The sequence below is a fragment of the Pleurodeles waltl genome, chromosome 2_1 (genome assembly GCF_031143425.1).
Source record: "Pleurodeles waltl isolate 20211129_DDA chromosome 2_1, aPleWal1.hap1.20221129, whole genome shotgun sequence".
NCBI classification, from domain to species: Eukaryota; Metazoa; Chordata; class Amphibia; order Caudata; family Salamandridae; genus Pleurodeles; species Pleurodeles waltl.
The window spans coordinates 798,241,829-798,261,769 of record NC_090438.1 but is presented as its reverse complement, the minus strand read 5'-3'; positions in this window follow the sequence as shown (position 1 = coordinate 798,261,769).

Below are 19,941 nucleotides of genomic sequence, written 5' to 3'. Positions count from 1 at the left end.
ATATAAAACACACACCCACATTACCCACAAACCCTTACTACATGAAAGTTGAAAGCAGGCCAGAGAGAGACACTACCTAAAACAACACCAGCATCCACAGACACACAACACCATCACTTACACAACATCTGTGCATCTCAAACAACACACACCAACACATCCCCTCACACTTTACAATAGACACCACCTCACACATCACCCACACCACATCATGGCACCTCAACGACACCCCAGGTTCTATGACAAGGAGCTCAGGGTCATGGTGAAAGAAATCATCTGGGTAGAGCCACAGCTATTCGGATCACAGGTGCAGCAGACATCCATTACAAGGAATACGGAGCTATGGCGAAGAATCGTCGACAGGGTCAACGCAGTGGGACAGCATCCAAGAACAAGGGATGACATCAGGAAGAGGTGGAATGACCTACGGGGGAAGGTGCGTTTTGTGGTCTCCAGACACCAGATTGCTGTACAGAGGACTGGCGGTGGACCCCACCTCCTCCCCCACAACTAACAACATGGGAGGAGCAAGTCTTGGCAATACTGCATCCTGAGGGCCTCGCAGGAGTAGCAGGAGGACTGGACTCTGGTAAGTCAAATCTTTACTACCTTATCCCCCCCAACCCACCTGCATGCCATCACCCTTACCCTCACACCCATCACCCCAACAAACCACAGATACCCCACCAACACAACCCACACATCACAAAACCAAGCCCTGCATGTAACACCAATGCATGGACACCCATCACCGGAGCATGTCCAGTACAGAGACTCACTCATGCCCCAAAATCACCAATCACACAAGGACCAAGCCAAAAATGCAAGCACTTGAGTAGAGGGTCACTCACCCATTGCACACGATGGCACACACAGATACAATAATTATGCATTTACACCCCAACAGGACCCGTACCCAATGTCACCGGACAGGAGGTGCCCGACATATCCGGTGCCCCCACAGAAGAGGCCCACAGTGATGACAGCAGCTCTACACGCCTGGATCAAGATGACCAGCCCGGCCCATCTGGGACCTCGGGACAGTCAGTTCCACTGCCACTGTTACAAGCCACCACAGTGCCTCCCCCCTCAGGAAACACCACCACAGCACCCACCCAGCGGGCCCATCCCTCTGCCAGGACACGTCAATCAGCAGTGTGTTCACAACTTCAGAGAACCCAGGCAACCCCACTAACACAGGACGATCAGGGACCTGGGGGCAGAGGGCACACGGTTCAGGGGACAGAGGCACAAGATAACAGGGAAGCTGGGAGGACTGTTGTGCGACAGGGGGAGGACAGGCCCAGGGAACCCACTGTCTACGAGGCACTGTCCAATATCATGGGAGCTTACCATCATACCCAGGAGACGATGGCAACGGTACTGGCCAAGTTTCAGAAGACCCAGCGGCTGCAGGAGGAACACTACCTTGGAATCAGGGAGGACTTGAAGTCCATTAACACCACCCTGGTCACCATTGCAGGGGTGCTGGCAGACCTTCTCAACACCAGGAGGGATACAGTGGAACAACAAGGGGTCCCTGACACCAGCCTTGATGATGAATAACCCTCTACCTCCGCCAGCATTAGTGGGCAGGAGGCACGGCCACTGGACCAACAGGACACCAGCAAACCCACCCCCTGCAGATAAAGAACCACTCCGCAAACGGTCCCTGAGATCCAAGAACAAGACAGAGAACATTGCCAAGACCCCCGCCAGGAATGAGACCCCCCTGAATGTCACCCTTCTCTCCCACTATGTCACCCTGTCCATCCTTAAACTGCCATTGCTCCACTTCCTATGCCCCGTTGGACAATACACCTGTGTAACAAATAGACTGGACTCTGCCATGGACATCCCTCCACCATCCCCCCAGCTCATTTTACAACCCCCTCCACTTATTAGCACAGGAATAAACACACTTCAATCACAATACAATCTGGAGTCAGTCTGTGCTTTCACAAATGTATAATTGAAATAACTATGGAATATAGCAATGTCAATTTACTTGTTCACATACCAATGTAACACAGCTGTAGGCCAGCAGTAAACATAGCAGAGGGCACAAAGTGGGACCCAGATCTGTGAAATGGAATGTCAAAGTGACAAGTCAGGGTCCATACACTAAATGAAATTAACAGACTTATGCTAGCTCAAACAATAGTATGAGATGTGGGAAGCAATGATATCTTCTTACCTGTGTCTCACTGGAAGTATTGCATGATGATGTTGTTTCGGTTGTCGATATCCTCTTCTTCTACCTCCTCTTCTTCACGGACCACAGGCTCCACAGCTGCCACAAGACCACCATCTGGCCCATCCTCCTGAAGAAAAGGCACCTGGCGTTGTAAAGCCAGGTTGTGCAGCATACAGCAGGCCACGATTATCTGGCACACCTTCTTCGGTGAGTAGTATAGGGAGCCACCTGTCAGATGGAGGCACCGGAATCTGGCCTTCAGGAGGCTGAAGGTGCGTTTGATCACCCTCCTAGTTTGCCCATGTGCCTCATTGTAGCGTTCCTCTGCCATTGTCCTGGGATTCTTCAAGGGGGTCGGTAGCCATGACAGGTTGGGGTAACCAGAGTCACCTGCAAATGTCGAGGGACAACTGTTAGACACACACAAACCCTTAGGGACAGCCCCATACCCACACACCTATGTCAACTGTATTGGGACCTTGGCCTCACCTATTAGCCACACACGGTGCCTCTGGAGTTGCCCCATTACATAAGGAATGCTGCTATTTCTCAAAATGTAAGCGTCATGCACAGAGCCAGGATACTTGGCATTCACATGGGAGATGTACTGGTCTACCAAACACACCATCTGCACATTCATAGAATGGTAGCTCTTCTGGTTTCTGTACGCCTGTTCATTCCTGCGGGGGGGGGTACAAATGCCACTTGTGTACCATCAATGGCACCAATGATGTTGGGGATATGTCCCAGGGCATAGAAGTCAACTTTCACTGTGGGCAAATCCTCCACCTGAGGCAACATGATGTAGCTGCGCATGTGTTTCAGCAGGGCAGATAACACTCTGGACAACACGTTAGAGAACATTGTCTGGGACATCCCTGATGCCATGGCCACTGTTGTTTGAAAAGACCCACTGGCCTGGAAATGAAGTACAGACAGGACCTGAACTAGAGGGGGGATTCCTGTGGGATGGAGGATAGCTGACATCAGGTCTGGCTCCAACTGGGCACACTGTTCCTGGATTGTTGCACGATCAAGTCTGTATGTGACTAGGACGTGTCTCTCCTCCATTGTCGACAGGTCCACCAGTGGTCTGTACACCGGAGGATGCCGCCATCTCATCGCCTGTCCCAGCAGACGTGCCCTATGGTGGAGAACAGCGAGCAGACAGTCATCCAACACTGAGGTATCACAATGTGTTATTTGCAGAAACGTTATTAATCCGCAATGTGCTGGTATCTGTCTATATTCCCAGCCTAGATAGTTGTGACGCAGTTAAAATCCATCCCATGTGGCCTCCTGAAATGGCGGCTGCCTGACCTGTAAGGTGGGACAAGGGGATATGGGGTAACTGCGCTGGCATTCTACACCATCGCGGTGGGCGGACGCAATTCTGCATTGGTTAACATTGGGTCCTATGGGTCCCAGGAGCCAATGACGATGTACGCCGGCGGTGATGGTATGCACCGCCACGGACGTGACCGCCATTTTCTGTCTGTTCACTCACTTGATACCTGACCTTCAACAGGAGAGGACCTACACTGCAAGTGCTGCTGTGACCTGTGTCTGGAAGTGACGATGGCTCATGTGTCTGGGGAAAGGGCCCCTGCCTTCACTTCGGAGGAGTTGGAGAAACTAGTGGATGGGGTCCTCCCACAGTACACGCAACTGTACGGTCCTCCAGACAAACATGTGAGTACACTGTGAGCATGCTGCATGGGCAATGCCTGTTTGGAGAGGTGTGGATGGAAAATACATGGGGGGACTGAGGCCTGCATGTGCGGATGGGAAGTGTATGTGCGTCAGGGCATGGGTGGGAACTGGGGGGCAATGACTATGACGGTCCGGACGGGTAAGTAATTTCCTTTCCCTCTATACCATTCCTCTAGATCAGCGCCCACCAGAAGAAGGGTATTTGGCGTGCAATCGTCAAGGAGGTCCGGACCACGGGGGGCTACCACAGACAGGGCACCTACTACTGTAAAAGATGGGAGGACCTGTGCTGCTTGAGCAAGAAGACGGCAGAGGCCCAGCTGGGGATGGCCTCTCAACGTGGGAGGGGTGCCCGTCGCACCATGACTCCCCTGATGTTCCGGATCCTGGCGGTGGCGTATCCGGAGTTGGATGGGCGCTTGAGGGCATCACAGCAGCCACAAGGGGTGAGCACACTGTCATTCAGCAGACTCAGCACGCATTACGAGGTGTCTGGGTGGGGGAGGTGGGCAGTGGGTTCCCCTAGGCCAGGGCGAACTTGGTAGGCAAGGTCGCTTGTGAGGCAGGCCATGTGACACCCCAAACCCACCAGTGGTAAGAGCCATCTATACCTAGTCAGGCTCCTGTGACTTCCAGGTGTGCAGCAATTGGTCTTAGGCCTCTTACCCCATGGTCAGCTGAAATTTCTAGGAACTGTCAGTGCATGGTGTAGTGCAGAGGGCTGCTCCCTGTGTGTTGTGTCCGCCAACGGTAGTGGTGTTGCATGCACTGAACATGTCTTTCTTCTGTTTCCCCCCCTGTTTTTGTGGTCTCCCTGTTCTTGTGTGAAATAGCATCATCAGGTGGAGGAGCATTGACACCGGAGCAGGAGGGAGCTGCAACCCACTTGGCCCTGGATGGCAAAACAACGGAGTCTGAAGCCACCAGTGGGATGGAGGGCGAGGGGAGCTCCATGGCGGGGACAGGAGCAGACAGCAGTGACAGTGACTCCTCCTCTGATGGGAGCTCCCTTGTGGTGGTGGGCACATCTGAGCCCACTGCATCAACAGGTACAGCCGCCACCCCCCTACCAGCACTGCCCTCCCAGCAGCCCCTCAGCGTGTGTCCGTGCCCGCTCACCCAGGAGCGTGGGCATCTCCTTTGCCCCAGGCACCTCAGACCCTGCCCCAGTCAGCCCTGCTGCCCTCAGTGAGGAGGCTATTGACCTCCTGAGATCCCTCTCTGTTGGGCAATCTACCATTGTCAATGCCATCCAGGGTGTAGAGAGCCATTTGCAACAAACAAATGCATACCTGGAGGGCATTCATTCTGGGCAGGCAGCCCAACAGAGAGCATTTCAGGCTGTGGCCTCAGCACTGATGGCAGCCATTGTCACTGTGTCCAGCCTCCCCCTCCAACGTCCTCCACCCAGACCCAATCCCCTGTACCTCAGCCTATCCCAAGCACACCATCAGATCAGCATGCACACTCATCAACACACAAGAGTGGCTCAGGCAAACATAAGCACCACACATCCCACAGGCACTCACACAAGCCCCATCCCCATGCAGACACACCAACATCCACTGCCTCCACTGTGTCCCCTTCCTCCACCTCCTCCTCCTCCCTCCCTGTCTCGTCTCCACTCACACCTGCATGCACTACATCCTCAGCCACTGCCTCCATCACCAGCACGCCCATCACCACACACCGCTCACGTGCACTCACCACCCCCACTACCATTCACAAATCCCCCTGTCCTCTCCCAGTGTGTCAGTGAGCCCTCCTCCCAAAGTACACAAACGTAGGCACACACCCACCCAACAGCCATCCACCTCACAACAGCCTCCAGCCCATGCACCTTCATCCAAATTCAGCAGATGTACACCTCCTACAACCACTACCTCTACCTTCACTCCCAAACCCCCTCCATCTTCCCATCCCAATGTGTCTAAAAAACTCTTCCTGGATAACATTGACCTCTTCCCTACACCTCCCCCCCCCCATCATTCACCTAGGGCCAGGCTTTCCAGGTCCTAGCCCAGCACCTCAGCCACCACATCCCCAGACACAGTGGTGCCAGCAACTGCGGGCTCATCGAGCGGGCCACCCATCAGGGCTGCCAGTGTGCCAGTGTAGCGAGGGCAAGGACATTCCACCACCTGCCAAGGTGAAAAAGGTGCCAACATCCCAGAGGGAGAAGCTGAAACTACCAGCCACCAAGGGCTCAGCAAAAACCAAAGGGGATAGTGACAAGACAACTGCGGCACCATCAAAGCTGGGGAAGGGCCAAAAGCTGAAGAGCAGGTCAGGAGAGGGCATGGTGGAACCAACTGATGGACCAGTATCACACTTTCTCTCCATGACCACGCCAACCTGTACGGCGGCGAACACCGATAGCTGCCCCTCCACCAAAACCTGCACCACCCCCGGGACGTCTACAGCCTCAGCGACAGTCCCCAGCCTCTTCCTCAGTGGGCAGCCATCCGAGGCTGGAGGAGACATCCTGCTGTGTCCCTCAGCAGGTGCTGACCCATGCACTGCCAACAGCACCACCGCCACAGACACCGCCGCAAGAACCGCTGCGACAGACACCGCCGCAAGCACCGCCACCGGCCCTGCGGCATCCTCGGACACAGGCACCACCTCTGCCATGGGTACCATCCCCAGTGGTCAGTCGTCTGAGGCTGGAGGAGAGTTCCTGTACCCTGGGCAGCTTCCATGAGCCATGACGTCCATCACTGTTTGCACGTGCAGGTGGAAGGCGCAGCCGCAGCAGTGTGGGGTATGTCGCTGCCTCCATGGCATATCATGCTACTTGAACCTCGCAAATCTCGTGGCAAGCACACCCAGGTGAGGGAATTGTACCGGCCACACTGTACGTGGAGCACTCTGGGCACCATGCCCCCTCCAGAACCAGTGGAGTATCACATACACTACCTCAGTCCTTGGAAGGATGAAGCACTCTGGGCACCAGGCACCCTCCAGAACCAGTGGAGTATCACATACACTACCTCAGTCCTTGGCAAGATGAAGCACTCTGGGCACAAGGCCCCCTCCAGAACAAGTGGAGCATCACATACACTACCTCAGTCCTTTGCAGGATGAAGCACTCTGGGCACCAGGCCCCCTCCAGAACCAGTGGAGACTGTTATCCACTTGAGAGACTGTGGCTTTGCACTCCCCAGGATAAAGCAGTGGGCAAACCACCCACTGGAGAGTCTTGAGAGACTGTGGCTTTGCACTCCCCAGGATAAAGCAGTGGGCAAACCACCCACTGGAGAGACTTGAGAGACTGTGGCTTTGCACTCTCCAGGACACAGCAATGGGCATGGAGCCCCCTCGTGCAGCAGTGGCGTTGTGCGTTCATCAGGCTGAGGTGCCCCCCCGAGGTGCCTGTATATTTTCAATCTGATGCCCCAGCAGTGTTCTCTCTGTTTCCAGTCAGGTATCATGTGTGCCCTCGCCCATACATTTTGGGCCCAGTGGTCCACGGACAATAATGAGTACACTATCCGGACTTGTGTAGTTGCTGTACATACTTGTATATACTGAATTTGGAGTTTTGACTAATGTATTTTTCATGATTACAATTGTTTCCTTTTGTTCTTGCGTTATTCCAGGGGGTGCAGGGGGTACATGTAATGTTGTTGCATTTATTTGTGTGTCTGTTTTTGGGGGTGAGGGTGGGGATGTTGCGTGTTGCGTGTGTGTGTCACTCTCTTTCCTCCCCCCTCCGCTCTGTTGTAGGTGCAGTACTCACCGTGGTCACCACCGTCACCGTTCGTACTCCTGGTAGAAGAGGAGGTAAACCAACATGGGTAACACCTGAAGTTCGGGCTCCATGGCGTCCTGGTTCCTCGTTGAGTGTCGAGAGGTGAGTGTTTTCCCTTCTGTGTACTGTTTCCGCCGTGCTTTTGATAGCGTTGGTTCCACCCCGGAAAAGGTGGTGGATAGGCCTCTTGTAATACAGTGGGGGGTACTTTGTCTTCCGCCTGTCTGTTGGCGGTGTCCGCCGTGCTGGTTGTTTCTACCGGCGTGGCGGTCGGAGTGTTAAAGTGGCTGTCTATGTTGGCGGTTTCGGCCACGGTCGTAATCCTATTTTTTTCCCGCTGGCCTGTTTGTGGTATTACCACCGCTTTTACACCGACCGCCAGGGTTGTAGTGAGGGTCATAATGTCTTGGATTGTCTGTCACTCTTTGGGGCCTGGCTGAACCTGTCCGGTAAGTGAACTGGAGTTTTGAGCTTTCACCAAGTTTTGCTTGTGAAGTAGAAGACGAGGAAAAGACATAGGGGGTCATTCTGACCTCGGCGGTAAAAGGCGCTTACCGCCGGTCAGAAGACCGCCATAACACCACCGCGGCCGCGGGAAACCGCCACGGTCATTCTGACCCGCAACAGGCAAACTGCCAAAAACCCGACATCCACAAAAGTCCGCCACACCAATGGCCAGCGAAAAACTGGCGATGACCAAACCTCCACCGTCACGCCAACAGAAATACGCCCATTCCATTACGACCCACGAATCCACTCGGCGGTCTTTCTACCGCGGTATTCCATTGGCGGTACACACCGCCGCGGTCGAAATACACACACAGCTCCAAAACACTGCCACATTGGTCATTTTGAAACACACACACCTGATACACATACAAACACCACTCCCACACACCCAACACAATATAAAACACACACCCACATCACCCACAAACCCCTACGACCACCATTTATTGACTAAGGCCAGAGAGAGACACCACCAGCTAGTACAGAGCATTCACAGGCACATAACACCATCACTCACACAACATCCACGCACAAAACACCACACACCACCACACTCACCACACTCATCACCACAAACGCCACCCCACACCTCATCCACACCACCCCATGGCACCCCAAAGACACCCCAGGTTTTCAGACGCTGAACTCAGGGTCATGGTGGAGGAAATAGTTCGGGTAGAGCCCCAGCTCTTCGGGGCACAGGTGCAGCACACCACCATTGCCAGGAAGATGGAGCTATGGCAAAGAATAGTGGACAGGGTCAACGCTGTGGGACAGCATCCACGAAATCGGGATGACATCAGGAAGTGGTGGAACGACCTACGGGGGAAGGTGCGTTCCATGGTATCCAGACACAACATCGCGGTGCAGAAGACTGGCGGTGGACCCCCACCTCAACCCCCAGAATTCACAACATGGGAGGAACAGGTCTTGGCGATCCTGCATCCTGAGGGCCTCGCAGGAGTAGGCGGAGGAATGGACTCTGGTAAGTCTAATCTCAACTACTTCATCCCCCCCAACAACCGGCATGCCACATCATACCCCCACCCTCCCCCCCACCCCCATCACACATCCTCCTTGCTAATGTCTCACCCTCACAACCCACCCATCCCAACACCAAGCCCTGCATGTGACCACAAACCATGGACACCCATCACCTAAGCATGCCCACTGCACATACCCATCCCCCCCAAACCACCGTCACAACAGCCCCCACAAGGGAATGCCAGCACTGGGGTACACGGGCACTCACCCATTGCACGCTATGGCACACACAGAAGCAATAACCATACTCTTATACCCCTGCAGGACCCGAACGGCACGACATCGCCCAGGAGGGTCCAGAAATGTCAATTCCACCCCCAGAAGAGGCCCACAGTGATGACAGCAGCTCTGTCTCCCTGGACCCAGATGACCAGCCCGGCCCATCGGGGACCTTGGGACAGTCGGTTCCCCTCACACACCCACAGGCCACAGCAGACCTACCACCCTCCGGGAACACCAGCACAGCACCCACCCAGCAGGCCCATACCTCTGTCTCCAGGATACGTCAATCAGCGGTTTGTCCACCACTACAGGGCACCCAGGTTAACCCACCACTCCAACAACAACAGGGACCTGGGGGCAGTGGTAGTGGGCACACGGTCCAGGGGACAGAGGCCCAGGGAAACAGGGCAACTGGGAGGGCTACTGTGCGACAGGGGCGGGACAGGCCCAGGGAACCCACTCTCCACGAGGACCTATCCTCCATCATGGGAGCATACCACCGCTTCCAGGAGACGATGGCGACGGTCCTGGCCAGGTTCCAGGAGATCCAGGTACTGCAGGAGGAACAGTTTATGGGGTTCAGGGAAGAACTCAGAAATATCAGTTCCGCAATGGGCATCATCGTTGTGGCTCTCAATCAGATTGTCAGCACATTGCGGGACCATGTGGCACCACAAAGGGCCCCTGTCACTAGCATGGCCCAAGAACAGGCTACCACCTCCGCCGGCGCTAGTGGACAGGAGGCCCCGACACAAGAACAACAGGCCATCAGAACCCCACCCCCTGCAGAAGGAGAACCACCCCGCAAGCGGTGCCTGAGATCTAGGAAGAAGACAGAGTAGGATGCCAAGACCCCCGCCAGGAAAGGATACCCCCTGATTGTCATCCCACTGTCCCACATTGTCACCCTGTCCAACCTTAAACTGCCCCTGCTCCACCTTCCACAGGCATATGGACAATGCACCTGTGGGACTGAAAATCTGGACTCTGCCATGGACATTCCTCCACCATCACCCATCACCGAATTGCAACCATTACCCAAAATTGAGCACTTTAATAAACACACTTGTTGCACAAAAATAATCTGGAGTCTGCCTGTATTTTTGAACAAATGTATTACACAGAACCGTGCCAAAATGTCCAGTTCCATTGTAATGACAACATACCACTGTCACACAGCTGTAGTCCATGGGGAAAGAAAGCAGAGGTCACGGAGTGGGGCCCACATCTCTGAAATTGGAAGGGAAAGTCACAACTCAGTTAACATACACTGGGGGGAAACTCAGACAGTAGAGAGGCAGGAGACTTTAAGTAAATGTAAAATGCCGGTGTTGATTCTTACCTGTACTATGAGTATAACGTAGTTTACTCTCCATTAACATAGCAAACATAGGAATGGAAATCTTAAATTCAAATATACAACATACAATATATTTCAATTTAGATATTTATTATAGCTAATTAAACATTCAGTTCGCACATAATATAATCAACATAGAATCAACCCAAAAAATTATAATACAACCCCCTACCCTAAATGAAACATACATATATGAAAACATAAATAACATACCAGTAAATACACAAAAATAAACAAATAACACAGAACCAACAAAATCACAAAATAATATACATACAAATTTACAACCGCCTAATACATGAGAGGATATTTAAACTGCACAATAAAGTTACTGCTTTGATGCTAGAATTATGCGTTGTAGTTTGGATTGTATAAATTTCAACATAATAACAGCCAATTCTAGGTTATAATTTCCTGATTCAAATTCTCGTGTTACAGGCCTGATGGTAGCCAATCCTGGTCAGGGCTTCAAATTTGCTAATTTCAAACACTTCATGCCAATGTTCAAGACATACCAATTTACAAGCCGAAGCGCGTTTCGGTGAGTGAAGAAAAATATAAATACACCTTCATCAGGACTTTATGATTCAGTATAATTGGCATACGTACATCTTGTAATCTGCCTATCAAAGAAACATCAAAATTATTCATTGCAATTCTTTGCATAGGGGGAAGACTCGAATCATGTCAGATTTGCAACCAGACCAACTCAAGTGACTTAATTAAGAAAAAACACCGATAAAGTGCCCAAGATCAAAATCTATAAAACCAATGCTTAATAAAGGTAAATAAATCTAAGATCCAAGGAAAGCACCATTAGTGTCCAGCAAAATACTAGATAAAGTGCAGAAATAGAATCACCTATAGCCTAAAAGTGTTGGATTACCACCGAGAGAATCTAGTCAAGAATAGTAAAGGACTAGTTTGTTTATATTAAAATAAGATAAAATACCTTAGATATGAAAGAACTTAGATATCCCTTACAGGCTGGATTAAACACTCTCCAACTTCAAATTTGTAGTCCAAAATGAAGGACTAACACATGGATATAGCTAAATGAAACTATGCTTTCTCACTCTAAAAGCAAACATAATGAAATCATTAGCTTGCACAGGGCAGAAAAGTCCACAGGATAGAAAAGAAAAAATCTGCTCATATGTACAATCGCTAACTACAGACTTACCTACAAGTTCACATGGTTTAAAAAACTTAATCCACAGGGGAAACCCACAAGGATACCAAACTGGTAGGGAACAACTTGCTAACTGCAAGGGAACAGGGGGGAGTCATGAGCCAGATAGAAATGACACAATCCAGACGGTATAAAATAATTCAATCCATAAAGGTTCAGCAAAGCTAGCCTTCCAGTATCAGCAGGATCCAGGACATATGACCAGCACGATGATCTCTCGAGGAGCAATAACCCGTACTTCCCCAGCTGCCTCCTATTTAAACCAAATCACCACAGGTGATGCGATGAACATAGAAACAGGCCAGTAGGGGCCATCTAAGGAAATGGTCAAACATGCGCCATCTTAGAACCGTCAAAACAGCATGAAATATGCCAAAATCTACAGAGAATAAGAGGTACAATCAAACTGTAGAGTCATAGCCATATAGTAGTGGCAAAAGGAAATAACCAAAAATAAAAAATATAAAAAATAATGGCCAATTCTAAATCAAACCAAAGAGTAGATATCACTTACCAGCACGCCCAAAACAGTGGGCGCCATCTTGGAACGTCAAAGTACAGGGTACTCAATGTCCCAAGGGTAGGCACAAAATGGGTTAGTAAAATACAGTACGTATCGTGTATATAATACAAATCGATAACATAAGGTTTTATAAGAAAGAACCGAAAACAGTTTTATCGTATAAAGTGAAGAATTCACTTCAAAGTAAGATAAAGGGCCACTACAGGAGAGCACAAAGCAACCCTGTGGTAGGCACCTGGAAAATTATTGACCCCTCAGGCAATCCTGTACATAAGTACTCAGATGGCATTGCTCCAAGGGAGATCTTCGTTCAGGCCATTCTCATATGTGTTTAAAGAAAAAATCCAAAACACTTCTTTCTTTTTCCTTTGTTTTTCAGGGTCCACATCGTTTCTTGTCAGTACTTTCTCAAGAATAATCCACCTGATATCTACCTCCTTGTGGTTCAAAGATAACCAATGAGCAACTAGGGGGGCGTTGATCTTTTGTGTCCTAATCGCAGATTTATGTTCCGATAGCCTAGTTCTAAATTCCCTGGAGGTCTCACCTATATATCCCAGGTTGCAGGGGCAAATAATCAAGTAAATTACATTTTTAGATCTACAATTAGTCATGTCCATAAATGGGATAGTCTTGTCATTGAATGTAAACTCTTTTGCAACAATGGCTGAGTCACAGGCGCGGCATTGGCCACATTTGTAATTGCCTGTAACTGGATTAGATCCTGTTAGTGACTTTTGGCCAAAAGTAGATACAAAATTGGTAGCTGATTTCACCAAATGGTTCCGTAGGTTTTTGTTCCTCCTGAAAGCGAACAATGGTTTTTCAAGTTTATCCGCTTCAGTATTGGAATTCAAAATGTGCCATTCTTTGTTAATAATACCCCTGATTTGATTATTCAGGGTAGAATGGTGAATCACACAGGCTAGCCGGTCACTGGTCTTGCATCGTTGTTTTGAAAACAGGGCCTCACGGTTGTAAAACTTGGCTCTTTTTAAGGAATCTTTGATGGTTCTAATCGGATAACCTCTCTGCTCAAATTTGCACGTAAGATCTGCGGCATGTTTCAAAAAGTCTGCCATGCTGGTGCAATTTCTCCTGAGTCTCAGGAATTGTGAAAAAGGAATAGACTGCTTCTGGTTACGGGGATGGAAACTATCAAAGTGAAGCAGCGTGTTCCTAGCCGTGGGTTTAGTGTATAGGGTCATAAGCAAGTGCCCTTGATAGTGTTTGATATACACATCCAGGAATTCAATCAAATGATGGTCGTATTTAATCGTAAATCTGAGGTTGCTGTCACACAGATTGAGCCAACTGTAAAATTCTAGTAGTTGGTCTTCACTGCCTTTCCAAATGAAGAAAACATCATCAATAAATCTACTCCAGGCCTGCACATTCTCATAGAAAGGGGCCATTTCGTTGTAAATTAACTTGTCCTCGAATGCTCCCACATATAGGTTCGCCACACTAGGTGCACAGGCAGCACCCATACTGACTCCTTTGATTTGATGATACATTTTGCCATTAAAATCAAAGTAGTTATTAAATAGTACAGTTTCCAAACATTTCAGAATGAAACTCAATGCTGGATCATCTCCCCGTCTGTTTAGATATAGTGCTACAACATCAATGGCTTCTTGCTGGGGTATATTCGTATATAAAGACTCAAGGTCCATGGTCACCAGATATTCCCCATCAGGTCTATATTGCAGGCCCTCGATCTTAGAAATGAAGTGGCCTGTGTCTCTGATGTAAGATGGTAAAAGGGCTACCATCGGTTTCAGAAAGGTATCAACGTACTTTGACAATGGCTCAATGGCCGAGCCTATGGTGGATACAATCGGACGCATAGGTGGATTACTGGCGTCCTTGTGAATCTTAGGTAGACCATAGATAATCGGGATTCTAGTATGGACTGGAGTCAAAAAATCAAATTCTTTCTTACAAATAACGCCCGCTTCTAATGCTTCTAGATTCGTAGTTTTGATTGATCTCTTCAATTTGATTTCAGGGTGGCCTGGTAGAGATTTATAAAAGACCGGACACTGCAACATGTTTTCCATATTGTCCATATACAAATTGGTGTCTAGAATAGCTATACCACCCCCTTTATCACATGGTTTAACAGTGATAGTCCTGGTATTTTTAAGACTTTTTAGTGCCATGCTTTCATCTTTGCTAAGATTGTACCTGGATCTTGGGGCATGTAGAAGCATTTTCTTAATTTTACTAGTCACTGTCCTCTCAAATATAGCTATTTCGGGACCCAAAGCTTCTAACGGGGGAGTAAACGTAGATGGCAATTTGAGTCCTGATCTGCTAACAGTGGTAGTAGGGGGAGACGATGAAAAAAACCTTTTTAGTCTCACTCGTCTGAAGAATGCCTGAAGGTTTCTCATCAATTCAAATTTATTTATGTCTGAATTCGGTACAAAGGACAAGCCTTTCGATAACAAGCTGATGCAATGGTCATCCAAGGTAATTTGAGTCAGATTAAAGATCGGAATCTCCTTCAGTCCCTCCAATACTGATTGCGTCTTGTTTGTAATGTGTGGTGAGATTGTTCTGAGTTCGGGGGACAATTTCCCCGATTTTGTCTGAATCTTGATCTGTGATTGAATCTGCGGTGACCTAAAAACGGGGATTCTGTTGGTACTGTTCCGAATGATTCAGTCTATTGCCATATTCATCGAATTGATATGAACTACCCTCCCCTTCAGATTCAGAAGTATAGGAAAACGTCACCACTTTCTTAGGGACCCACTACTGTCTTTCCTGTGGTATGGAGGATTGTTTGTAGTACTGGTCAGCAAGATAAGGATATGTCCTCTCCCGGGTGAAATACCTGATATCTTTTTTCAATTTGTCTGATTTCCTCTTTATCAGATATATATTAAATGATTCCAAATCCGTATTTATCTCCTCTAGCTTTCTTTTGGCTTCCTCCACAGATACTGCCTGCCTGAGCTTGCTTTCAAGTTCCTGAATCTCAGAAAACAGAGAAGAAGCTACTTCTCTGGCTGTTTCTATAATCAACAGCATGTGATCACGAGAGCATCTATTAGAAATAAGCGACCACTTTTCGAGGAATTGTTTGATCTCAACAAAGAGGCCTGGAATGTTTCTTATTCTTAGGCCGTTTGGGATAGTACCAGCCTTAAGATATTCTAAAAGAAATTCAGCGTGTGCTTCAGTCCTGCGGGCTTTCTTTTTTAAATTGAGTAAATTAAGCCAGTCATTGTTCAGGCTGTTGGAAAATAAGGACTCTGAACTCGAATTGGTACTGGTGCCCACTATTCTTGAAAAATCCTCCTCGGTGAACCCAAAGGTTTTAATACTCTCCATCAAAGAAAACAGATTAAACTAACTCTAAAGAACTTATTGAAAGAGAGAAAAGAATATAAAATAAAACATAAAAATTGGCCCAAAAACAATATAATCCCAAATGAAAAAAAAGGAAAAGTTGCTCATTGGTTATCTTTGAACCACAAGGAGGTAGATATCAGGTGGATTATTCTTGAGAAAGTACTGACAAGAAACGATGTGGACCCTGAAAAACAAAGGAAAAAGAAAGAAGTGTTTTGGTTTTTTTCTTTAAACACATATAAGAATGGCCTGAACGAAGATCTCCCTTGGAGCAATGCCATCTGAGCAATGCCATCTGAGTACTTATGTACAGGATTGCCTGAGGGGTCAATAATTTTCCAGGTGCCTACCACAGGGTTGCTTTGTGCTCTCCTGTAGTGGCCCTTTATCTTACTTTGAAGTGAATTCTTCACTTTATACGATAAAACTGTTTTCGGTTCTTTCTTATAAAACCTTATGTTATCGATTTGTATTATATACACGATACGTACTGTATTTTACTAACCCATTTTGTGCCTACCCTTGGGACATTGAGTACCCTGTACTTTGACGTTCCAAGATGGCGCCCACTGTTTTGGGCGTGCTGGTAAGTGATATCTACTCTTTGGTTTGATTTAGAATTGGCCATTATTTTTTATATTTTTTATTTTTGGTTATTTCCTTTTGCCACTACTATATGGCTATGACTCTACAGTTTGATTGTACCTCTTATTCTCTGTAGATTTTGGCATATTTCATGCTGTTTTGACGGTTCTAAGATGGCGCATGTTTGACCATTTCCTTAGATGGCCCCTACTGGCCTGTTTCTATGTTCATCGCTTCACCTGTGGTGATTTGGTTTAAATAGGAGGCAGCTGGGGAAGTACGGGTTATTGCTCCTCGAGAGATCATCGTGCTGGTCATATGTCCTGGATCCTGCTGATACTGGTAGGCTAGCTTTGCTGAACCTTTGTGGATTGAATTATTTTATACCGTCTGGATTGTGTTATTTCTATCTGGCTCATGACTCCCCCCTGTTCCCTTGCAGTTAGCAAGTTGTTCCCTACCAGTTTGGTATCCTTGTGGGTTTCCCCTGTGGATTAAGTTTTTTAAACCATGTGAACTTGTAGGTAAGTCTGTAGTTAGCGATTGTACATATGAGCAGATTTTTTCTTTTCTATCCTGTGGACTTTTCTGCCCTGTGCAAGCTAATGATTTCATTATGTTTGCTTTTAGAGTGAGAAAGCATAGCTTCATTTAGCTATATCCATGTGTTAGTCCTTCATTTTGGACTACAAATTTGAATTTGGAGAGTGTTTAATCCAGCCTGTAAGGGATATCTAAGTTCTTTCATATCTAAGGTATTTTATCTTATTTTAATATAAACAAACTAGTCCTTTACTATTCTTGACTAGATTCTCTCGGTGGTAATCCAACACTTTTAGGCTATAGGTGATTCTATTTCTGCACTTTATCTAGTATTTTGCTGGACACTAATGGTGCTTTCCTTGGATCTTTAGATTTATTTACCTTTATTAAGCATTGGTTTTATAGATTTTGATCTTGGGCACTTTATCGGTGTTTTTTCTTAATTATGTCACTTGAGTTGGTCTGGTTGCAAATCTGACATGATTCGAGTCTTCCCCCTATGAAAAGAATTGCAATGAATAATTTTGATGTTTCTTTGATAGGCAGATTACAAGATGTACGTATGCCAATTATACTGAATCATAAAGTCCTGATGAAGGTGTATTTATATTTTTCTTCACTCACCGAAACGCGTGTCGGCTTGTAAATTGGCATGTCTTGAACATTGGCATGAAGTGTTTGAAATTGGCAAATTTGAAGCCCTGACCAGGATTGGCTACCATCAGGCCTGTAACACGAGAATTTGAATCAGGAAATTATAACCTAGAATTGGCTGTTATTATGTTGAAATTTATACAATCCAAACTACAACGCATAATTCTAGCATCAAAGCAGTAACTTTATTGTGCGGTTTAAATATCCTCTCATGTATTAGGCGGTTGTAAATTTGTATGTATATTATTTTGTGATTTTGTTGGTTCTGTGTTATTTGTTTATTTTTGCGTATTTACTGGTATGTTATTTATGTTTTCATATATGTATGTTTCATTTAGGGTAGGGGGTTGTATTATAATTTTTTGGGTTGATTCTATGTTGATTATACTATGTGCGAACTGAATGTTTAATTAGCTATAATAAATATCTAAATTGAAATATATTGTATGTTGTATATTTGAATTTAAGATTTCCATTCCTATATTTGCTATGTTAATGGAGAGTAAACTACGTTATACTCACAGTATTGCTTCCCTGTTTGTTACTCTCTGTATCTAGCTCAGGGACCCTGTTTAGATACGAGGATTTGCTTACTTACAGCTCTGCTGTCAGGGTTTGCTCGTTTGATTACTTTATTTATCTTGGGTCTTTCTGTGCACCAGACCTTCTTTATTTTTTTTCATTTGGGATTATATTGTTTTTGGGCCAATTTTTATGTTTTATTTTATATTCTTTTCTCTCTTTCAATAAGTTCTTTAGAGTTAGTTTAATCTGTTTTCTTTGATGGAGAGTATTAAAACCTTTGGGTTCACCGAGGAGGATTTTTCAAGAATAGTGGGCACCAGTACCAATTCGAGTTCAGAGTCCTTATTTTCCAACAGCCTGAACAATGACTGGCTTAATTTACTCAATTTAAAAAAGAAAGCCCGCAGGACTGAAGCACACGCTGAATTTCTTTTAGAATATCTTAAGGCTGGTACTATCCCAAACGGCCTAAGAATAAGAAACATTCCAGGCCTCTTTGTTGAGATCAAACAATTCCTCGAAAAGTGGTCGCTTATTTCTAATAGATGCTCTCGTGATCACATGCTGTTGATTATAGAAACAGCCAGAGAAGTAGCTTCTTCTCTGTTTTCTGAGATTCAGGAACTTGAAAGCAAGCTCAGGCAGGCAGTATCTGTGGAGGAAGCCAAAAGAAAGCTAGAGGAGATAAATACGGATTTGGAATCATTTAATATATATCTGATAAAGAGGAAATCAGACAAATTGAAAAAAGATATCAGGTATTTCACCCGGGAGAGGACATATCCTTATCTTGCTGACCAGTACTACAAACAATCCTCCATACCACAGGAAAGACAGGAGTGGGTTCCTAAGAAAGTGGTGACGTTTTCCGATACTTCTGAATCTGAAGGGGAGGGTAGTTCATATCAATTCGATGAATATGGCAATAGACTGAATCATTCGGAACAGTACCAACAGATTCCCCATTTTTTAGGTCACCGCAGATTCAATCACAGATCAAGATTCAGACAAAATCGGGGAAATCGTCCCCCGAACTCAGAACAATCTCACCACACATTACAATCAAGACGCAATCAGTATTGGAGGGACTGAAGGAGATTCCGATCTTTAATCTGAGTCAAATTACCTTGGATGACCATTGCATCAGCTTGTTATCGAAAGGCTTGTCCTTTGTACCGAATTCAGACATAAATAAATTTGAATTGATGAGAAACCTTCAGGCATTCTTCAGACGAGTGAGACTAAAAAGGTTTTTTTCATCGTCTCCCCCTACTACCACTGTTAGCAGATCAGGACTCAAATTGCCATCTACGTTTACTCCCCCGTTAGAAGCTTTGGGTCCCGAAATAGCTATATTTGAGAGGACAGTGACTAGTAAAATTAAGAAAATGCTTCTACATGCCCCAAGATCCAGGTACAATCTTAGCAAAGATGAAAGCATGGCACTAAAAAGTATTAAAAATACCAGGACTATCACTGTTAAACCATGTGATAAAGGGGGTGGTATAGCTATTCTAGACACCAATTTGTATATGGACAATATGGAAAACATGTTGCAGTGTCCGGTCTTTTATAAATCTATACCAGGCCACCCTGAAATCAAATTGAAGAGATCAATCAAAACGACGAATCTAGAAGCATTAGAAGCGGGCGTTATTTGTAAGAAAGAATTTGATTTTTTGACTCCAGTCCATACTAGAATCCCGATTATCTATGGTCTACCTAAGATTCACAAGGACGCCAGTAATCCACC